Raw genomic sequence first — 10,624 nt, forward strand, 5'->3', positions numbered from 1 at the left:
GCGTGGTTCATTACCCTCAGTCCCTGAATTGATGCTTCTGTTCCCCCTCTCTAACATGGTTGCTCTTGTTGACTGAACATGTACTGCTGCCTATGGCCACGCTCTGCGGACATCCCCCTGGTTCGTTACACAATACCCCTTCCCCCTCCCTCTTAGTTTGGGGGACCCGCTTGGCGGGCTCTATTGGGCCCTTTCCCTGGGGGGGTGGGGGGGACGCGGGTCATCTGGACTTGCTGCATGGGACTGCAAATCTTTGACTTTCTCCTGATACATGCCCTTTACTGGACTGTTATGTCCCGCTACTGAACTGGGCACCGCACCAATGGGAGTGGGGTGGGAAATGGACGCATGGTCCGGCTCCGGCCTACAAGCCGGGTTATGACGGGAGAAGACTTGGTCTTGTCACTGGGTCCAGTGGCTTATTGTTATTGACATTGCCTAGTGTTCTATGGTTTGTTTTGGGAAGGGAGCTCCAGCCAAGTTGGGGTGGCTGCGAGCAGGGAGGGTGGGGATGGGTTGTAGTTATTATGTTATAGTATGTTATGTTTTATGCTTAGTTTATGGCACAAGCTTTATTTGGTTATGGAACAGACAAATGTCTCTTTTTCATGTATACTCTGATGAATATGGGAATGGATACTGCTTTGAGGGGTGGTTTGGATACTATTTTCCTCCTTGTGATATTGGCTGAGACCACGCCATGGGTACCCTGAAGTTGCTGACGTGGAATGTCAGGGGGATTCAGGATAAAATTAAGAGGGCGGCAGTGTTTGGGTGTCTCAAAACTTATAGAGCGGATATCACAGTCCTGGTGGAGACGCATATAACTGGGAGATTGCAAATAGCTTTGCGTCGCCCGTGGATTGGATGGCCCCACCCATACGTCCTATTCTCGCGGGGTGTCTGTATTGATATCTAAAACGGCACAGTTTTCCTTGGTTTCTTTGCAGACAGACCCGCAGGGCAGATATATATTTATACACTGCTTATTGCACGGAGAACAGTACATTATTCTCGCCTATTATGTACCCCCGCCTTTACGATCATAGACTAATTACAGAGGGATTATCTTTTATGGCTCAACACCCTAATGTCCCAGCAATTTGGCTGGGTGATTTTAATATGGTTTTGAATCCGGGGGTGGATAGAATGAGCTCTACTCGAGGGGATCATTTACCGGGAGATACTGGACTAGGTCGCACGTTTCAGGAATTCTCTCTTACAGATCTGTGGCGATTTAAATATCAGGCTAAACGTGTTTACTCCTGTTTCTCTGCAACTCACTCCACCATGTCAGGTATAGATTATATTACTCCACGGCAGGCAGTTATTATAGTGATACCCAAGCCAGGAAAGGATCCCCACTGCCCGGATTCCTATCGCCCCATCTCGCTGCTCCAAGCAGATATTAAAATTTTGGCTAAAGTACTTGCCACCCGTCTGAGTGGAGTCATCCTATCACTTGTTCACCCGGATCAAACGGGATTTATGCCCGGGAAAAACACGGCCATTAATATCCGCCGGTTATATATGAATATCCAGGCTGAGCATGACAAAGTAGGCTCGAGGGTGGTGTTGTCACTGGATGCTGCTAAGGCGTTTGATTCCATTGAGTGGAATTATCTTTGGGAATGCTTGGGTAAATTTGGGTTTGGCCCCAATTTTGTTAAATGGATTACTCTCCTATACTATCGCCCAATGGCTAGAGTAGCAGTTAACGGATGGGTGTCGGACCCCTTTCAGCTGGGCCGTGGCACACGTCAGGGTTGTCTCCTATGTTATATGCTTTGGCGGCAGAACCGTTGGCTGCTGCACTTCGGGCACACCCGGCTGTAGTAGGCCTCCGACGCGGTTCTCTGGTGGAATCGGTAAGTAGGTATGCGGATGATACTTTACTGTATTTAGAGGACTCGGGTCGGTCGTTGGAGGCTGCCCTGGGGGTCATAGAGGAGTTTGGTGGTCATTCCGTTCTGCGTATTAATTGGACCAAGTCACAGGTTCTACCCATTGACTTGTTCTCCCCGGACCGGGATGCAGCTTCTCTCCCGCTCTCCAGGGTATCCTCCATTCAGTATTTGGGAGTGCAGGTTATGAGGGAACCTGGGGAGTATATTCATCTTAATCTTGAACCACTGCTTCTGTATGTGCGGGAGAAGACTAAGGCATGGTCCCGTCTCCCCATTGGGGTTATGGGACGGATCAATATTACTAAAATGATCCTCCTGCCGAAACTCCTTTATGTACTTTGGCATTCCCCTGTCATGGTCCCCGTGGCGTTCTTTAAAACATTAGACGGTGTCTTAAACACCTTTATCTGGGGCCCATCTAGACATAAGTTGGCATGGAACACACTTAAAAACCCGACCTCTATGGGGGGACTGGCTCTCCCTGATTTTCACACATACTACATAGCAGCCCAGATTTCCCATTTTTATCACCTCCATAGAGCGGATAGTCACAGATATCAGGCCTTGGTGGGCGGGAGGGCTGAATCCCTTGTTGATACTCCCCTTCAGATGATTTTTCGGGGTGGTGGGGTTAGGGATGCCTGGTCCCAGATCCTGCCACACCACCGGAGTATTTGGAAACTAGCCCTTAGATTACTGGGAGCTGACTATTACCCCTCACATACACCGCTATGGCGCAACCCCCTGCTTCGTGAGTTGTCTGGCTTACCAGATGTAGACTTGTGGGCTTCTAGAGGGATACTTTTTCTGTATCAGGTGGTGACTCCTATGGGCGTAAGGGATTTTCCCTCCCTACAAGTGGAATTTAACATACCCCCTCATATGCACTTTCGCTACTTGCAATTGCGACACGCGCTTCGTGCGCAATTTGCTCAGGACTTCCCGAATGTACAGTCGCTGGCTTTGACAGATGTAATTATGGGAGACGAACCGGCTAAATTGATCTCGACTCTATACGGCCTACTCCGGGCCCGCTTGGTGGCGAAAACCACTGAACGGGCCAGGTTGAGATGGGAAGAGGACATAGGTCCCTTTGATGGGGAGGAATGGGAGGATGCCCTTGAGAACGTTCAACAGGCTTCGCTTAGCCTACCTGACCGACTAACGCAGTACTATGTGATACACAGGTCCTATCTCACCCCTATCCGGATAGCTAAGTATCATCCTGACTATAACTCGAAGTGTCCCCGTTGCTCTTGTATGACTGGTACTTTCTACCATCTTCTCTGGCAATGCCCATTGGTCCAGGAGTATTGGGGGCAGATTGTCAGGTTTCTACATGACCACATGGGTTCACCCCTTCAACTTGACCCTAAGAGTTGCCTACTTAGTATATTTCCTGATACCTCTGTTGATCAATACTTGGCTACATTTTTGCACTCTACGCTGTTTACCGCACGAAAGCTTGTGGCTAAATACTGGATGCGTCCAACCATGCCTACTATGCGGGAATGGGTAATGGGCATTAATAGTAAGCTACCCTTGATTAAACTGGTGTATAGAAATCGTGGGTGTCCAGCCAAATACCACAAAATATGGGATAAGTGGGTGGAGAATCTGCATACGTGTGTGGAGTGAGCTATATTGGAGTCTATACTATCATTGTCAGGAATTTTCCTTAATGTAAGATGTATTACTGTCCTTCACCTATGAAGAGGCTAATGTTTGTACCTACTGTAATATCTTGTTATAACTGAGTTGTTCAATAAACTTGTGCTGTTAAAAAAAAAAAAAAAGAAGCGCCATGTGGTGCTATAAGTATTTACCCACAGAATTTATGTCACATCCCACTATAGGGGCTTAGTTGAAAGTCAGTCACCTGATCGCTACCCAAAACACACTCACGTCTTTGACTTCCCCCCTATTCCCTATACGTGGCCATCCAACCTTTGAACTGGGGACCCACTTAGAAATTCCAACCTAGACAATGCGTCTAAATTCGTCATTGATGGAAAATGGCCTTCTTTCTCAACCCTAACAGATCCGACAGGGCTTTTACAACTGCCTTTTTGGAGAGCGGCGCAACGACATCATTTTCTCCATTCCATCCCCAATCCTCAAACGTTTGCCCGCCCTCAGACGGAGTTTGAGACTCTATGCAGGAGCGAAGGCCCTTTGGCCCACATTCTCTCTCAAACAGATTACCCACACTTAACCTGTCTGTCCAACTGGGAAAAAGACCTTAATTGCTCATTTTCCCCAGCACAGAGACAACACATTATCACTTTGGCTCTCAAAATGTCGCTGTGCACGAAGATACAGGAGACGAATTTTAAACTTCTCACCAGGTGGTATTTGACACCATCAAAGCTGCAGAAATGTTTCCCCTCTTCCTCGAACATATGCTGGAGGTGTGGAGAAGAAGAGGGCACGTTGCTGCACATTTTTTGGTCCTGCCCCAGCTTGGTGGACTTCTGGACAGAGATCCGATGCATAACACAAAAATTCACAGACTTCTCCATCCAGGAAGAGGCTGCATTCTTTCTCTTGCACCATTCACAGATTCCCATTAAGAAGTACAAAAAAAATCAATTTTACGGCATGTGATAAATGCGGCGAAATCCTGCATCCCTCTCTATTGGAAAAAATGTTCCCCCCCTTTCATTACTCACTGGCTTAGGAAAATAGAGGACATTAAAAAAAATGGAGGACTTGATCCTCACATCACAAGGTAAACAATAATTATTTAAACAAACCTGGGACATCTGGAATACCTTTATATTCTCGCTGGAAGGATGTCGCCTGCTGTCGCCTTAGTGCTCTGAGCTTTCCTTGACTGGCCCCTTGGACAGTGGCTGCCACCGTGTCTCGTCCCCTCTTCTCCTTTTCTGATCTTTCAACCCTTCTCTTTTCTGCCTTCCTCCCCTATCTCTCACCCTCTCCACCCCCTCTCTCTTTTGGAAAGAGTGGAAAATTGGGAATGACGGCCCCACCCCCCCCCCCTCTGGATGGATTATGCCGGAGGGACCTGGGGTTTGTGTGACCCTGGATCTTGGTACAGTACTTTATCCGTGCCTCGAATCATTGTGATTGATGGAAGGCAGACTCACAGTTGCGAATATACCTGTATCAAGTATTGTTCAGCTGCTTTTTGCTCTGTATTTCTCTGTTGCATTATGTACTCGGGGGACCGTCTTCCCCTATTTGGAGAAAAAATTATATTTGGAAAAAAAAAGAAGCCTACGACACCTGGTATTCCCAGGCGGTCTACCATCCAGGCATTAACCAGGCCCGACCCTGCTTAGCCTCCAAGATCAGTCGAGATGGAACAGATTCAGGGTGATGTGGCCGTAGCCAATATCTTCAGGCACTCTCAACTCTCTTAACAAACACCAAGATGGTCACCTTGGAAACAAGCGGAAAAAAATAGGTCAACGGCAACAACATAAAAAGAAGCCTACGGCATCTGGAAATCCCAGGCGGTCTCCCATCCAGGTACTAAACTGGTCCCAACCCTGCTTAGCCTCTGAGATCAGATGAGATTGGGCTCTTTCAGGGTGGTGTGGCTGTAGGAGATTTCTTCAGGCACTGGGAAACAAACAAAAAAATCAAGTCAACGCCAACAACATGAGAAGAAGTCTACAGCACCTAGTATTCCCAGGTGGTCTCCCATCCAGGTATTAACAAGGCCCGACCCTGTTTAGTTTCTGAGATCAGACGAGATCTGGTGCTTTCAGGGTTATGTGGCCATAGGCGAGCTCTTCAGGCACTCTCAACCCTCTTGACAAACACCAAGATGGTCACCTTGGTAAACAAACAAAAAAAAAAAATCAAGTCAACGCCAACAACATAAAAAGAAGCCTTCAGCACCTAGTATTCCCAGGTGGTCTCCAATCCAGGTACTAGCAAGGCCCGACCCTGTTTAGCCTCTGAGATCAGAGGAGATCGGGCGCTTTCAGGCTTATGTGCCCATAGGCAATCTCTTTGGGCACTCTCAACCCTCTTGACAAATGCCAAGATAGTCACCTTGGGAAACAAGCGAAAAAAAAACAGGTCAATGTCAACAACATAAAAAGAAGACTACGGCACCTGGTATTCCAAAGCCATCTCCCATCCAGGGACTAACTGGGCCCAACCCTTCTTAGCCTCAGAGATTAGAAGAGATAGGGCTCTTTCAGGGTGATGCTGCTGTAAGCTAACTCTTTGGGCACTCTCAACCCTCTTGACAAATGCCAAGATGGTCACCTTGGGAAACAAGCGAAAAAAAAACAAAACGAATCAACGCCAACAACATAAAAAGAAGCCTACAATAACTGGTATTCCCAGGTGGTCTCCCATCCAGGTACTAACCAGGCCTGACTCTTCTTAGCCTCCAAGATCAGACGAGATTGGGTGCTTTCAGAGTGCTCGGACTCTTTCCCCATCACTAATGGGACAAGGCAGGGGTGCCCTCTGTCTCCCCTAATTTTTATTCTGACACTGGAACCACTTATATATATATCCAAACCCTCGGCACACCACAAAATTGCGGCGTACGCTGACGATCTAATTTTTTTCGTCTCCAATCCACACATTTCGCTTTCCAATATACTCGCGGCTCTCCGGCGATACGGCAGCCTATCAAACTATAAAATCAATTGCACCGTCGGCTGTATTGAATATATCGGTCCCGGATGGTGAGGCCAAGAGGCTACGCTCTGCTTTTCCATTCTACTGAGCTGAAAAATCTATACGTTACCTGGGCGTTGACATCGCAGCGGATTTGGCGCAATTGTACCCGCTTAATTTTGTCCCTCTCCTGAATAGACTGAAATCTGATTTGGGAAACTGGCATGCTTTAACACTGACCTGGTTCGGGCGCTGTAATGCATTCAAAATGACGGCCCTCCTGTGGATCTTATACTTGTTCCAGACATTACCGATCCGGTTACCCCCAATTTTTTTCAGACAACTGCAGGTGCTGCTCCGGGACTTTATTTGGGTGCGCAAACCGCCCAGAGCCCGTTTGCAATTGCTTGCCAGACCAAAGGACAAGGGGGGTCTGGGTCTCCCAGATCTGAGACAATACAACAGAGCGACTCTGCTAGCGAGAGTCGTTGATTGGCATTGTAATGGCCCACACAAGCAGTGGGTGGAGATGGAGATTGAGGATGGATCCATTCCCCTATTGACCTCCCCGTGGCTCCTGTCCACCCTACCAAAAGACCTCAGAGATCACCCCGTAGTGGGAGCTACGTTGGCTGTTGTGTGGAGGTTTTTTCCGCTGCACACACATTGCTCCCCTGCCGTCACCAATGACTCCGGTTATAGGTAATCCAGACTTCCCACCGGGATTTACCAACAAGAAACTGCGACAGTTGACAGTGGTGGGGAAACAGCGTCTGGGAGACGTGTGGCCCTCGGGAGGGCTCCCGACCACGCAAACTGTCGCCGAGCTTTCTGATCCTCCGCTTGACTTGTTTAGTGCTTATCAACTTCGTCACTTTCTTCTGGCCATACAAAGGGCCCCCTACACTCCTAGAGACCTGACGCCCTATGAATCCATCTGTCACAAAAAGGAACCTGTGCGACACACCCTCTCCCTCCTCTACAACCTATTAAGTAGTCAGGAGGAGGAGTCGACCCCACCATTTATCCACAAATGGGAGAGGGACTTTGGCATCACATTTACCCCACAACAGATAGGGAAGATCCTGACATTAGTACATAAAGCTTCCATCGCAAACCAATATCAAGAATCAGGATACAAGATAGTCTCACGCTGGTATAGAGTCCCATACCTTCTGAATAAAATGAATAGATCGATTCCGGATGTTTGTTGGAGGTGCAATTCTGATACGGGGACCATGGGACACATTTTCTGGGCATGCCCGGCCTTGAGGAACTTTTGGGTGGAGGTGACCGGGACGATAAAAACTCTCAGAAATGTAGATATCGCAGACAACCCAGCAGCGTGCCTTCTACACTTGACCGAACAGCCTGTTCGAAAATACAAAAAAACCCTCACGATGCAACTCCTGAACGCCGCCCGGGCCTGCATTCCCACACTGTGGAGGCAGCCTCAGCCCCCATCCAAGGTGCTGTGGTATTCCAAAGTCAATCATATTCTCCGGATGAAAGAATTGATGGCCACCCTTCACAACACTGAAGAGGCATTTAGTGTTACATGGAGGCCCTGGAGGTATTTTACTGGTACTTGAGAGTACATTCGGGAGGTGAGCAGCGCCCCTGTCCCAGAAAACGACTGAACATCTAACGTTTACCTACGTAGGCCGTGTCTGCCCTGGGTGGCATTCCCCCCCTCCCTTTTTGTCTTTATTTTTCTTTTTTTCCCCGCCGTCATCCCCCCCCTCCTCTCTCTTGCACTCTCTTCTTCCCCCGTCCTCCCTTTTCACTATGCCTTGTCTCCTTACTAGCCTTTGGGACCCAGAAGAACCCCAGGGTTCTGGACACGACCGGCTCATATTTTTTATTTTTTTTTGAAAAACAAACTTTATTGAAAGGAGCAGAAATCAGGGTAAAAAGCAGACATAGCAAACATGCCATCGGTACAGAGGGTAACATAGGCCAACATGGCCAAGACAGTATTGCCTATATGAGTACATTAGATTAGCTGTGCTGTAGAAAAATAAACACTCATCATTGGCAAAGTCATTATAGAGCCATTGTGTATCAGCCAGGGTAGGGGGAGTAAGCAGAGAGAAAAATATAGCAGCAAATCAGGTACATGTCTCCCCATCTTCCAACCATCTACCCCAGATCTGCTCATATTTAAGTGGACATCCTCTATGTGCATAAATCAATTTCTTATATGGAAGGGTATCGTTAATCTCCTTCTTCCAGCACTGGACAGTGGGGGGGAGGGCCTGCATCCAGCCACAAGCAATCCCTTTTCTCGGCAGGAACAGCGTTTCATGTAAAAAGGTGCGAAGAGGTTTGTCAGCGTCTAACTCCGACAACAGACCAAGCAGGCACATCTTCGGGTCAAGGCTAGCAGGAGAGCCCATCTGATCATGGAGAAAGCGAATCACCTGTATCCAGTATGTTTGGATGACCGGACAGGACCATATAAGGTGATAGAAGGTGCCTGGGGTGTGGTCGCATAAGCGGCATCCCGGATTATACATTGGTTTAAACCGTGCTATCCTCTGGGGAGTCAAGTATGTCCTATGAATGATGTACAACTGCGTAAGGCGGTCCGACAGCTTGGGGGAAACTCTCTTCACATCCCCCAAGACTTCATCCCACTCCTCATCCTCAATTAGTCCAACATCCACCTCCCATCCGGTCTTAGCAGCATATGCCAATTTCACGGTGCCTGGGAGACGGATGGTGGAGTAGAGGGCGGAAATCAACCTGGTTGGCTCATCACCTTTAATTATATCAACTATAGGAGGGACTGTCAGGGTTGGGTTGGAGCCGGCGAATTGAGTCTGTAAAGCATGTCGGAGCTGTAAGTACCTGAAAAGGACATGGTTAGGGAGTGAGAATTCTTCCTTTAACGTTTGAAATGATTTGAGCCCAGCGTTAGTCATAGTTTGGTGCACGTATAGGATCCCATAACGTATCCAGACTGCAGGGTCTGGAACGGACAACAGTTCGGGCAAATGAGTGTTAAACCAGAGAGGTGTATAGGAATGGACCTGCGGGGTCCCGATTTTTTTCAGGGCCGTCCGCCAGATCCTCCGGTGATGTGTGAGCATGTCTACTTTGTGATGGGGGGAATGTCCTGACAATGGGGCCCGAAGGACCGACTGAAGTGGGGTATGGGCCGGGTCGCCCGGACGTTGGCAAAGTAGTGTCTGGTATCTTGGTAGCTCGCTCTTGTCAAAAGGATAAAAGTGGGACAATTGGGAGGCAAGATAGTAATCCTGGAAATCTGGAAGAGCAGCCCCTCCCAATGTCGTTGGATTCTTCAGAATGTTCCAAGACAATTTGTGTCTGCTGTGACCCCATACGAATGAATTAAGAATTGACTCGATTGTTTTGAAAAAATTTTGTGGTATGTATAGGGGTGCATGCCACACAAAATAAAGTATCTTAGGTAGAAGTATCATTTTGACCAGACTGATGCGTCCCATAACACCTAGAGGTAGTCTGGCCCAGGTTTGTGTCTTGTTCTTGATCAGGGTATACAGGGGTTCAATGTTTAGAGGCACGTAGTCTGTCAGTGATCTAGTGACCTGCACTCCTAGATACTTGATCACAGAGACTCTAGGGAGATTCAGAGGAGGGGAAGTGGGTACAGGGGGGAAATGATCGAGTGGGAGGATCTGCGATTTGGACCAGTTGATACTCAGACCCGAGTGACTACCAATAATGTCAATGGTGTGAAGGGCTGCAAGAAGGGAGGGACCCGAATCGGCTAAGTAGAGGAGTGTATCGTCAGCATACATCCCGATCTTTTCCTCCAGACTCCCTATCTTAAGGCCACGGATTCTGGTGTCTGCGCGAACCATAATAGCAAGTGGTTCCACAGCCAAAGCATATAGCATGGGAGAGAGGGGGCAGCCTTGTCTGGTCCCTCTCTCCAGCGGGAACTGGTCAGAGAGCCAGCCATTTACTAACACCTTGGCCTTAGGGGATTGATACAGGAGTTGGACCCATCGAATAAAATTGGGGCCAAGTCCAAATCCCGAAAGGCACTCCCACAGGTAGTTCCACTCCACGGAGTCGAAGGCCTTGGCAGCATCTAGAGCCACCACGACCCGCGAGCC

At 48.3% G+C, this 10,624-nt stretch overlaps 2 pseudogenes; both read right to left on the reverse strand.

The window, feature by feature from the left end:
• Nucleotides 1-5,361: 5,361 nt before the first annotated feature.
• On the reverse strand, nt 5,362-5,481 carry LOC143932061 (5S ribosomal RNA; annotated as a pseudogene).
• A 62-nt stretch (nt 5,482-5,543) lies between these two features.
• On the reverse strand, nt 5,544-5,662 carry LOC143932650 (5S ribosomal RNA; annotated as a pseudogene).
• Nucleotides 5,663-10,624: the final 4,962 nt, after the last annotated feature.

The sequence above is a fragment of the Lithobates pipiens genome, unplaced genomic scaffold (genome assembly GCF_037356315.1).
Source record: "Lithobates pipiens isolate NorthernLeopardFrog02 unplaced genomic scaffold, aLitPip1_a1.2 Scaffold_25, whole genome shotgun sequence".
Lineage (NCBI taxonomy): Eukaryota > Metazoa > Chordata > Amphibia > Anura > Ranidae > Lithobates > Lithobates pipiens.